General features: G+C 41.6%; 1 non-coding gene across 1 annotated transcript; it reads left to right on the top strand.

The window, feature by feature from the left end:
• Positions 1 to 945: 945 nt before the first annotated feature.
• On the top strand, positions 946 to 1,017 carry TRNAH-GUG (transfer RNA histidin (anticodon GUG)). Its single transcript has one exon. It is a non-coding gene; the product is annotated as a tRNA-His (tRNA).
• The last annotated feature ends 11,745 nt before the right edge of the window (positions 1,018 to 12,762 follow it).

The raw sequence follows: 12,762 nt of genomic DNA, 5'->3' as shown, positions 1-12,762 counted from the left end.
CCTTGCAGAAGTGCTGGAGGTATTTGCACCCACTTAATAGACGGAGTACGGTCTTGCCGCCCCCCACACAGTGCCAGCTGCCCAACTGCTCCCCGATCCTCTCTGTCCAGAAGGCATAAAGGAGACACCTGAAATAATTAATTGATTAGAAACATGTTTTCTGTATGTTTTCTTTTAAGGTCTTCCACCCTTGGAATGACTTTAACACACTAGTTTTTATAGCAAGGAAATTTATTCCCCTTGAAACTTAGTACGGAAACTTTCAGTTTCTTGGTGTGATGGGTTGCTTATATTACTGGGAAGATTTCATTTTTAAAGATTAGCATGGCTTTAAGACCCACATATTCTGGGGGGAAAGTAGCTTTAGACATCAGTGGGTTTATTACGGGGTCTTTTCTCAGTCAAGGCATACCCACTCTGGCTCCTCTACCAGGGGAAACGAGCCTTTTTGATTCTCCCCTTTCCTCAGACCATTTTGTTCTTGCTGTGTTTTTTATGGCTGTGCTGCCTTAGCACTTGGAAATAAGGCTAGTGGTGGAGAAACCACAAAAGAGGCTCAGAGTCATATGTTATTCAATGCAACATAATTGGTGGTGGCGGTTGAGGAGGGTGGGAAATCTATATTCATTTTTGGTTAAAAGTAGGAAGCATGAGTCAACAGACAAGTTTCTCTTGGTCTTATTACTTTGATTGCCATTTCCTGGACAGTAATTCCTGTGAATCTTACCAAACAGAATTTCCCCAGTCAGCCAAGAAGGCAGTGTTGGTTTCATGTTCAGCCACTTTGTTATTGTTCCTCTAAATAATTAGAGATCACTGAAACACTGTTCCTCTTTCCCTATTAAGAAAATGTGCATATTTAGGCAATAGATGGCAGTGTTTCCACAAATTTTAATACTGCAATAGCTCTTAGAGGAAGCTGAGTGCTCAGCTACTCTGTAGCTTGCCGTGATCGTATAGTGGTTAGTACTCTGCGTTGTGGCCGCAGCAACCTCGGTTCGAATCCGAGTCACGGCAGGAGGGAAGGAGGCTTTTGGAAGAGGACAGCACTGATCCCAGGTTGTACTCTGTTCAAACAACATTTTTGCAACCAGACGTAGAATAATGAAAATCAATAAAAGAGAAACCACTACAAATATTTTAAACTTTAGAGAGATGACATAAGCAGAGTGGCTTTATTAATGCACTAATCCTTTTGCAAGCGTGTTATGTGGAGGTTCTTTTTTTATTTGCATTGACAGATAATATGATAAAACTGGAGTGTAGTGGGCATGTAATTATTATTAATTACAACTACTTAAGCTCTGCTTTGAGCAGACTCGTCAAGTCTGCTTGCTTTTGAGGCTTGCCAGGGCTGTACAGTAATAACAACCCTGAATTATTTGGAAAGATGTCAGCAGTAGATGTGGAAATCCTGTTTAACCAGGCATGAATTGTTGTTAGGAGGTTTTTTTCCAGGATGACAGAGAGAAAATGAACTGTCCCTTATCAGTAATTGCAGGAAACATTTTGTTTCTATGATATGAACTGGCTGTAATTTAACTTTCCTGCATCATTGGATAATGTAAGAAGCCAGTTGTTGCTCATAACGAAATTCTCTGAAGTGGGAATTTGGGTCTGATAAAGGGCATATTATAAGTAGACAATGGAGCTTGAGCAATAAATTATGTCCATATATGGTGAAACTTTTTTAATGACATTTTCCAAAAGACCGGGGTTTGTATTATAAATGGGTAAATGTTGAATTAATGTGAGTAACACGGCTTTAATGGGCCTTTCTCCAGGAGTTAAAAACATGAATAATACAGCCTGAAAATGTAAAATATAAATATGTTATAATGAGGTTTACTGCTCTGAAGTTATTGCCCACCATGTTTTAAATAGGGATCACTAGAATTTACTTTTTAATGCCTCTAGCCCCTGCTTCATGGTTGGCATAGCAAAAACTAGTGTTTGTAATACTGAAAACAGTTTTAAATAAAAATATGTGCTAAGGATAGGCACAGAATCTATTAAGTTCTTTCAGAATCAATGAATTCTTAGAAATAGTATTCTAGAAAAACTGAAGTATGTATATATATGTATATATGTGTGTATATATATTGCCCTCCTTTTCCAAAACACACACACACAACACACAACACACACACAACAGAATTCTGTTTGACTATGGGTCCAAAAAGATCAGCCTCAGAATATCATAAAGTAAAAGGAATGTATTTATTGTTTCCTCCAAGACTCACTTTCAAGACCATTTTTCTATTCTGAGGTCTCTTCTTCCTATGGCTTATTCCTGATCCTCCCCCCCCTCCCTTCCCCATATTCCTCACACATGCTGCCTCCCCATCTCCAAAGGGCCTAGTATGGGCTTTGCCTCCAGTTTGTAAGGCCTTTTTATCTGGATAGTACTAATAAAGCTTCTAAGAAGACAACTAAATTGCAGTTGCTCTTTAGTTAAAATCAGCTTACAGAATACCGTAAGCTTATCCAAGGTTATTTGTATTTTATTAGGTGACTTAAAATGCAATGAATCAATCATCAGAAGAATGATTGTCAGTCGGTAGTTAGTGGTTGCAAGTGACAGAAACATAACATGTCCTGAGTTAAAGAGGGACGTGTACCCAGACGCATATACAAGGGACTTCAGAAATAATTGGAACTACATTATTAAAGATGACCAAGACACACTCTCTCCATCTCATCCCACATTTCCTTCCAAATGTTACCTTTATTCTCTCAAAGTAACTCCTATGTGACAGAAAACATGGCAGTCAGCAACAATTCTTGCTGTTTATACCTTATAGTGTTACATCCTGCAGGAGAGCCTCTTAATTACTGTTCAAAAAATCCTAGGGAACAATCAGATTGGCTTGATTTTGGTCAGGTGTCCATCACTGGACCAATCATCTCTGTCCATGGTGATAGAGTCATATAGCACACAGAGAGCCCTTCCCTTGGTTTGAGACCTGTCCCAAAGTGAAGGAATTGCCAGCCCTGGAGCCAACCTCACTTTTCTCCCTGGGTAGTTTTATCAATTGTGTTACTGGAGAATACTGTTTGGTGGCTGTCTTCTCCTACAAACCCATGAGTGCAGTTTGCAAACTATTAACCTGTTAATATCTTTACTGCCTTGTGAAAAATGAAAAGCAGTTAATGGAGAGGAGGAAGTAAAAATATTATATTTAATCCAGACTCAACTTGAAATTTAGGGACACAGAGTAACTGCTTGAAAAAAGGAAGCACTCCATGTCCTCTTTCCTCTGCTTCTGCCAAAGGAGGCTCTTCTTGCCCTCGATAACTGCTATCCCAGTTTGTCCAGGAAAGAGTGAAAAATCATCTGACTCTGCTTACAAAAATTCACTTGAACTTGGGCAAGTTACCTAAGCTCTCAGAGGAAAAAGGAGGGGAGAATTAATGTAAGAATTAAAAGAAAAATATACAAAAAAATAAAGAAAGAACAGTTAATATAGAGGTACAAAATGAAAATACAACACTGGCACCTAATAGAGATGTAACAAATAATATTTATTCTTATTATTCTAATACTGCATAGTGTCCTAATCTTCCAGCCCACCACCATTGCTAGAAACACTAGAATAAGATTTCTATTAGGAAAAAGGTTCCTCACCATGGGTTTCAGAAGTTAAAAATGTGATAGGGTAGACACTAAACCAGGCATAGCACAAGTCAGAACCTACTGAATGACCAGGTTCTTATCCAAAGTTACCATCATGGTTCACTCCTTCTTCACATGGTTACTAAGACCAAGGGTCATATAAACCAAATGTTGTTTTCATTAACTAAGAGTTTGTTGACATTGGGTGTCCTGTTTTCTTGCTGATGTTAAAATATATTGGGTTTTTGATCTGAAACAAAATCTATGTCAGTTAGTAATCAGAAGTATTAGAATCTGAGCTATCAGAGAAATTTAATTATCATTTTTGATTGCATTAACTTTGAAACAGTTTCTGCTGTTAACATTTTAAAAAGCATTTCACAAATACTTTGACAGACTTCACTATTGTTTTCATGTTCTCACTTTTTATATATGTCTACATTTTATACCAAAGCCAATACTTGCTGATGAAAAATCAGAGTGGCTCTGATATAATCTTTCAAAAATCATCTCTCAAAAACATCACATATTTCAGGGCAAAGGTAAGCCATTCACAAACTAGATTTCTTGACAGCTTTCTAACATGACTGATGAAATGTTAGAGTACTAACCAAATCCTTATTTTGATCACATGGCTTCAACAGCTATAGTTGTCACCAATGACATTATCCCCTAGATTGACTTATTCGTTCAAATTGTGAAGTAATTTGCTCATTGACAAGTCAGAGAGCACCCCCCCCCTTTTTATCTTTTTGGGAACCAACTAAAAGAGCAAGAGAAGTCTTAATTCTCTACATAACTTATTACTTTATGTCTCTTGCATTGGTATCGCCACAATGGTCTATTAGTGTTTGCTCAAGCAAAAACAAAACAAAAACACACAGACACCCAAAATCTTTATCTATGTAACTATAATTGAGTAACTCAATTAAAAATGCAGAAGTACATATGCTTGTTCTGTTACTGTAGGCTTATGGCTTTATCTGAATGCCTCTTTCTTGCTCTCTACAATACAAGACAGCTGAGTCATCTTCTTAATCTCCACCATTAACCTGTTGAAGAGAGTTTATATTCAAGTACTTTTATGTTCATATCTCAGTGAGTTTTCATAAATAAAAGAAATTAGCATTTATTTTTCTAATCAAGTCATAAATTAAACAGCCTAAAGTAAATTAGTAAGAAAATGAATGCTTTATTTCTTAAAAATCAGTATCTGTCTATGCCCTAATTATAAGGAATGTAGTTTAAGTTTGTTTTTGTGCAATAAAAATATACTAATGCATAGACAATGATTTATTAGAACTGAATCTGAACGGATGGAATTCCTGTTCGGGGAGCAGTGCTGGGCAGAAAGCATGGTGGGGTTGTTGCTGTAGGCCCCATTATGGGTGTGGGCAGTCGAAGGCCAGCTCATTGGAGCAGTAGTGTGCCCAGGAGTAGCAGCTGGTGGTGACTTTGCAGAAAGAGAGGACTTATCCATGGACAGCTGTGCAACTTCATTCATAGGATCTAAGCATTGAGAGATGAGGTATGGGCTGTTTACTCTCTATATAGCTCAGCCAATGAGAGCATGAGACACTGAAGATCCTTCCAGTTACCCTACCTGTCCCAAGGTGTTGTTACTTGTCTCAATCACATCACCCTGAATGACTGAAGATCTGTGGCAAGGCCTTGCAAGCCTTGCAAAGAGGTAACTGGCAGAGGAAAATTCCCACAAAAGCTGAATCAGAGAGAAAGGTTTTCCTAACAGGCCAGGCCAGATTCATATTCCAGCTCTGCCACTTCTGACAGTGTGACTGTGGATTTGACCTCTTTGCTCTTTGTGTTTTGATTCACTGACTAAACAGGGAGAATATGAAGGTTACATAAGGTGATGCCTATCTAGTGAATCCTGATGACGACGACAGTGTTCTCCTTCTCTGTGTGTTCCCAGAAACATGATCCTTGTTCTCTTTTGTTTGTGTGGACTTCCCAGAATTCTAAAGTCAACTGAGAGACAGAGAAAGAAAAGAAAAAAGTAAGAGAAAGGAAGGAAGGAAGGAAGGAAGGAAGGAAGGAAGGAAGGAAGGAAGGAAGGAAGGAAGGAAGGAAGGAAGAAAAAGAGTAGAAAGAGCAAAAGCATGCCTTAGTTTCAGCCTCTGGTTCGGCAGCCCCTTTAAGACATTGTGTCTTCACCTAAGCTCTGTCATTCGATTTCAGGTCATGTTGCCACCAGAAAGGTGAATGTGTTTTTTCCAGCTTGTTTGATAAGCAGAGCTAGGCAGTGAGGTCATGGTCAAAGGGACTGAAGATAAACATAAATTACCACTAGATGGCACTGCTTGTTGTTGTTCCTCAAAGACAAGGGACATTTTTTTTTTTCCTCCACAGTTCCTGGCCCAGTGTCTGCAACTGGGATCCTAATAATAACCGAACTCCACTGTTCTCTGAAAGGAGGTTCTATTTTCACCATATTATCATCAAGATCTGAGGACCAGTCTCCACCTACAGGCTGGCGAATTACCTCAACAGTGTTGTCTTTATTCAGAGGTGATTTTAAAAGAATATATTGTATTTGGATATCAATGTTCAAAGGCTCCAAAGCAGAAACTTCCATTTCAAAAGAAAGTGTGATTAATGAAGCCACGTAAATCCCAGAGATTTATGTAGAGGCTGGAGTAGTTTCAGAAATCGCACCTTACAAATCAAAGAAGCGGGTTTTCCCACATCCTCTTCCACTTTCTCTTATTCTCATTTCTGCACCATCTCATCCTTTCCTTCCTTCCTTCCCTCCCTCCCTCCCTTCCTTTCTTTTTTCCTTCGCTCTCTTTCACAGTTTCTTGAATACATTTTATTCCAAACTCCAAAACAGGAGGACACTTGATCAGAAATCCCAAATGCATCTGATTCAAGCTCCAACCATGGCCATTTCTCCTCATTCTGTCCCCAAGAGAACCAAAGACTGGGTTCAGGCTGTAGCAATGAACTCACACACCTCACAGACTGCTTATAAAACCTGAGTGAATTCTGAAACTCTGTGCAGGTCAGTATTAGTAAAGTATCTTACTGAAATAAAGCTGAATTAAAAGATAACATAGCTCTTAGCCTGACCTGTGGTGGCACAATGAGTCAAACCTCGACCTGGAACGCTGAGGTCGCCGGTTCAAAACCCTGGGCTTGCCTGGTCAAGGCACATATGGGAGATGATGCTTCCTGCTCCTCTCCCCTTCTCTCTCTTCCTCTCTCTCTCTCTCTCTCTCTCCTCTAAAGTGAATAAATAAATTAAAAAAAAAAGATAACATAGCTCTTTACTGAAGGTTTTCTAGAAGATACAGTGAAAAAATTTTAGAAACTGTCTCACATAAAAATGTATCCAAAAACCCACTTCAGCTGTATCTGTATCCTTCAGATGTCCCACTTATACCAGCTTCTAACTGGGCCCTTACTCTCCTCCAGGTTCTGCAACCAGCCACTCTGTTACTTCTCTTTTCTACTTCTACATCCTGTTCACACACCGGTCCCATCCGTAAACTTGGGCTCCCAACTCCCTGTCATGCTGGGAGTCCCCTCCACCCCCTGACAGTGGTCTCATCTGGCCAGTTTGACTGGGTCTGCTTCCAACAATGAGCCCATTGCCCTGAGTAACAATGTAGATATGATACTATGTTCTCTAGTGTCTTAGGGTGTAGTATAGTGATTAAACTTGTGAGCTCTGAAGCCAGATTCCTGTGTTTAAATTCTAGCTCCACTGATTACTTTCTAGGAGACCTTGAGCAAGTTACTAAGCTTCCTTGGGCCTCTGCTTATTCATATATAAAATGTGGGCCATAGTAGTATTTACCACAAAGGGTTGTTGTGAGTACTAAACGAGCTAGTGTAAATAAAGCACTCTGGTCCAGAGAAAGTACTATGTAAGTATTCTCCATGACTATTAATATTATCATAATTGCTATAATTATTGCTTTCATATGCCAGGTATAATGGTAGGTAAAGAGAGTATAAGAATATACAAAATAAATATCTTTGTCTTCATGGAGCTGTCAGGCTAATGGAAGAAGCAGAAGTCACCTGGCTCTTGACATTCAGCATGACAGGATTATGAAAAGGAAAGTGACAGATATGTTAAGAGTGTACATGGATATTTAGCTTGTGGCTGGGAGTTTAGGGAAAGCTTCCTTTTGGCACTGAGACCCAAAAGGAATTAAGGAGTAGTCATTACAGAGGTACACTCATCTCTTAGGCCTTTTGTAGGAAGGGCCTAGCAGAAGGTAGAGAGCCTTTTCCCCATCTCTCCTGGGTCTCGGCATGGCTCCAGCATGGTGAGCCTGACGGGAACCCAGCACCATTTTACAGCTTGAGGGTTTTCCATCTTCAGAAGCTGTAAGAGGCTCCCACAGCAAGGCACATATCAAAGCATACAGAGCAAACAGATGTCCTTCTGGGCATTCTCTGAAATGCCCAGGGATGTCTTTAGCTAGAGGGACAGTAAAGAGGAAGGCAGGCATTCTATGACATCTGGTAGGTTTGGTGAACCAGCTGGGAGAGAAAATATAAAGACCTTTACTCTTTGGGAAAGTTTTTCTTTTTCTTGATCATAAGGCATCATTAAATACCCAGTTTTATCAGTTAGCAAACATATACTAAATGCTCATACTGTAAAATATGGAGATGCAATTATGAAGACAAAATAGTTCTCATGAGCTTATTATCTAAAGGAAAAAATAGACATGCATAAACTCAGATATAATCCAACAAAGTGTGTCATTTTTTCCCTTTTTTTCCAAGTGAGAGGAGGGGAGATGATAAGGCAGATTCCCACATGAGCCCTGACCAGGATCCACACGGCAACTGCATCTGGGGTTGATGCTCTACCCATCTGAGGCCATGCTTGCAAGCAAGCTATTTTTAGCACCTAAGGCAGAGGCTCCATGGAGCCATCCTCAGTGCCTGGAGCGGATGTACTTGAACCAATCAAGCCATGGATGAAGGAGGGGGAAAGAGAGAGAGAGAAGAGGGAGGGGTGGAGAAGCAGATGGTCGCTTCTCAAGTGTGCCCTGGCTGGGAATCAAACCTGGGACATCCACATGCCAGGCTGACATTCTACCACTGAGCCAACTGGCCAGGGACAAAATGTGTCATTATAAAGCCTCATGGGAACACAGAACTGGATATAGAAACTATAAAGACATGCCAACCTACAACTTGGTCTACAGAGATCACAATGGTAGAAGGGGACAGGGATGCAGAATGAAGGCAGGAATGTCACTTAGAGATTAGAAGGATTATCAAACTCTGAATAGAAGACTCCCTTTTTCTTTAACACAAAATTTGTCATATAAATTTAAAACTCTTCCCAAGTCACAGCTCAGGAGGATTTGGATCACTCACAGACAGACCACTTCTTCATTCTCTTGGACACTGTCACCTTCATTTCCAAAGCCTCCCCAGGGCAGAAAAAGAAAAAGAAAAAGAAAGTGAGCAGCTGAAAACAGATGAAGGAAATAAAGAAAAGAAAGGACATTGTACCTATAAAGATAGAGGGTTGCCACTAAACTCTCCAAGGAAACCTCATTATTTTTCTCTTTAACCAAAAAGAATGCCTGGGTGCGATCCTCCTGTGGAGAATCAACTGAGATGCAGAGGCTGAGCATTTTTCTAAACGAATGGAACTAGACCTCTGCAGTGAAGGAGCTCATGGTCCAGTAAGACCTACAGCCAAGTAAGCCAATATTACACTGCCACACAACAAGCTGTTGATGAACTATGGCCATCCTGCAGTTTGCAGCAAAACAAATGCCTGGGGATTAGATAGCCCCAGATAAGCTTTGTGAATATAAAAAAAAAAAAAAAAAAAAAGAACGGAGCAATGTTTGACATGTCAATCACTAAAATTTGGATGTGCAGAGAAGACGTAGTCTCTTTAAATTGTTTATTTTTCATCTGGTTTGTCTTAGAAGCCCCACCTTACAGATGGACAGGCAGAAAATAACTGAATGTCCAATTCAGTTGAAATTTTAGTACAGTCCCAAAGTATAAGTATCCCCTGTAAGTAAAACTCTGTCTTTCTGAATAGTTTAGTCTTAATTATTTCTGCTCCCTTTCTCCAAATTCTTTATAAGATTAACTCAGGTGCATAGTTGGGGCAGGCAGTGGGGCTCGTGTGATTTTGTTGGGTCAGAGTGCAGGCTCGCAGACCATGTAGTTCCTCTGTATTGCTCCCTGTTTCTGAGGGCACAGATGCTGAGGGCAGTGACAGGGACCCTTGTGCTCTGGCTTCTCTCACTTTTTTTTTTTTTTTTTTTTTGAATTTTTCTGAAGCTGGAAACGGGGAGAGACAGTTAGACAGACTCCCGCATGCGCCCGACCAGGATCCACCCGGCACGCCCACCAGGGTGCAACGCTGTGCCCACCAGGGGGGATGCTCTGTTGCGACCAGAGCCACTCTAGTGCCTGAGGCAGTGGCCAAGGAGCCATCCCCAGCGCCCAGGCCATCTATGCTCCAGTGGAGCCTCGGCTGCGGGAGGGGAAGAGAGAGACAGAGAAGAAGGAGAGGGGGAGGGGTGGAGAAGCAGATGGACGCTTCTCCTGTGTGCCCTGGCCAGGAATCGAACCCGGGACTTCTGCATGCCAGGCCGACGCTCTACCACTGAGCCAACCAGCCAGGGCGGCTTCTCTCACTTTGGTCAGGATTTAGTGGCCTTTCCTGGCTGACCTGGCCTCATCCTGTCTCTCTCAGATGCTAAGGATCCTCATAAACTCTACCACGTGACCTATCTGGAGCCACGGAAAACTTGCTGACGCTCAATTCATCTGCCTCCTGAGTGCTGTATGAACTCGAGGTGTCATCCATGCCACACGGAAACTTGGGGCAGAGCAGTAAAACTAATCCCAGTCATTCTGCTTGTCCACACTACAAGCTAAACCCCCAGGTCTCCTAGGGAAGACTCAGAGGACTTGAGCACTCCTTATAAACCCAATTTTCCTCCTCCTCTTCTAGCCAAGGGCTTACGAGGGAAAATTAGGATGGATCTGATTAATGCAATGTCTGCCTGCTCTCTCCCTAATTGTCCCCCTCGGGCTGCTGACCCCAGAAACAGTGGGCTTCCTTCCTCCACCACTTCTTCTCCCTACACCCACGCCCCTCATGTGAGGTTCCACCCGGCTCCCCAAACTTAACCCCCAGTGGTGTCAACTCGGAGCTGAAGGAACTGTTTAAAATCCTTTCCCTCTTTCTCACACCTATCTCCTGCCTATGGCCTCGCTCACAATGCCGAGAACCCACCCTGGGAGCTCTGCCTCTGGGTCAGTGAGCCCACAGCTCAGGTCTCAGAGAGATGCAGTGAAGCAATGATTTCGTGAGGGAATTAAATTTATGGCTTTAATATCTACAAAGAGCATGTCAGGTTTAAGATAATAGCATTGTATTTCTTTGTCTTCTAACTGGGTAGTCCAAGGAATGTTGTTTTGCCGGTCGCCTCTGGGTAAACTGGGACAGGTGTTTTAAGGTCAGATAAGTTTGGGGAATGCCGAGTTAAACGAAGTTCAGTAGGTTTACTTAACGTGAAACCGTCAGAGCCTGTAATAGGCTAATATACTCTGTGAATTCTGAGACGCTGTTTCCCAAACTTGTTTGACCACGGAACACTTTTTTCGCATCCGGGAACAGTGTTCTACATACCCCAAGAAGGGACAATGCTGAAAATCCCTTGTGTCCAGAGTCCATGTATGCCTCCACCTCAACTTCATTCCGTAAAGCCAAGTGTCAAGGCAAAAGTGTCTCTATATCTGATTTGTTTCTTAACTGGGCCCTTTCTTTACTCCCTCAGGCCCTGTGCTTATTTATTTATTTTGTTTAACAAACACAGCTGTGCCATCAGTGTCATGAGCATAAAGTACCTGGGAATTAGTCCATTGGAGACACTAGAACTTAAAAGTGTTTATGTCAAAGTAAACAAGCCAGCATAAACCCCCTATCCCAGAATGCCAGATAAAAGGGCCCACTTCTCCAGCTCCCCTGGGATCCCTCCAGCCGAGAAGCATGTCTGCCCGAGCTATCGTTGTGAGGAATGGGACATGGATGATGGCTCATGGTGAAGGAATGCAAAATAAAGATCTCATGGCTTTCAATATAAAAATACATATGGTGTAAGATTACTGCATAACTCCCACCATCTGAAAGAATACAAATAGTCCCTGCATAACCCGGACAATGAAAACAGCATCTGAGCAGACAGAAAATCGGGAAAGTTCTGGCAAAACTGTTTTTGCAGAGACCAGGATGATCTTAAACTAGCTTCCCTAAAAGGAGCATTACCTAGGAAAAATAATCGAATCTCAAGGACTATAGATGAGTTTCTAGGGAGGACAATGATGGATGAGAGGAAACGGCAGGAGAAAAGTGTGGACGGCCAGGATAATGGGCCCAGTGACCCTTTTACCTTCCTCCAACTTTCCTTCTGTCCTTGTGTAAACAGAGAAGAGGCCCAACTTGACACACAAAGTAAAAAAGGGGAAAAAAATTGATATTTCATGTGCAGCCACATGTGGGCTGAAATTATAACTCATAAAGAAAAAAGCCCCATTGTACACATGTCTGTGGAAGAAGGATTGATTTACACGAGCAGCCCTAGCATGATAACATATCGTGAGCACTCAGGAAAAGAGCAGCAGAATCAGCTATTACCGGCCACTCTGTGCTTTCAGGTATAGGAGTCAGAGAGCATCCTCAAGAATGACGTCAGAGCATAGGCCTTGCCCCTAACCGCATCTACACTCCGGTCCCCTCAGACATCCTCAAAACAAAGCATGGTGTATGCATGATTTTCTAAGCCAATCAATGAAAACTAGTTATATTGGTTTATCTCTTTGAATTAAATTATAATAATACTGCCATTGGCCTGTGGGCATCCTTGTTCTTCAGGAAGGGGTCAATAGAAATAAGAATGGTGATTTGAGGTGTCATGAGTCCATATGACTCTAAAATAAGACAAGATAAAATAAAATAATAAAATAAAATAAAAGCCACCCATAGCAGCACTATGGTGTTGTTGAGAATTTGAAACTGTGGAAACATCTCGTCTCCCTCCAGCTCAGGCTGGGAGACTGTGAGCATCATTGTTTTGTGTGCTCAACATCCTCCCCACCCTTCTTCCTACTTCCTGCTTCCC

The sequence above is a fragment of the Saccopteryx bilineata genome, chromosome 2 (genome assembly GCF_036850765.1).
Source record: "Saccopteryx bilineata isolate mSacBil1 chromosome 2, mSacBil1_pri_phased_curated, whole genome shotgun sequence".
Classification (NCBI taxonomy): domain Eukaryota; kingdom Metazoa; phylum Chordata; class Mammalia; order Chiroptera; family Emballonuridae; genus Saccopteryx; species Saccopteryx bilineata.
This window is presented reverse-complemented; position numbering and strand designations above follow the sequence as displayed.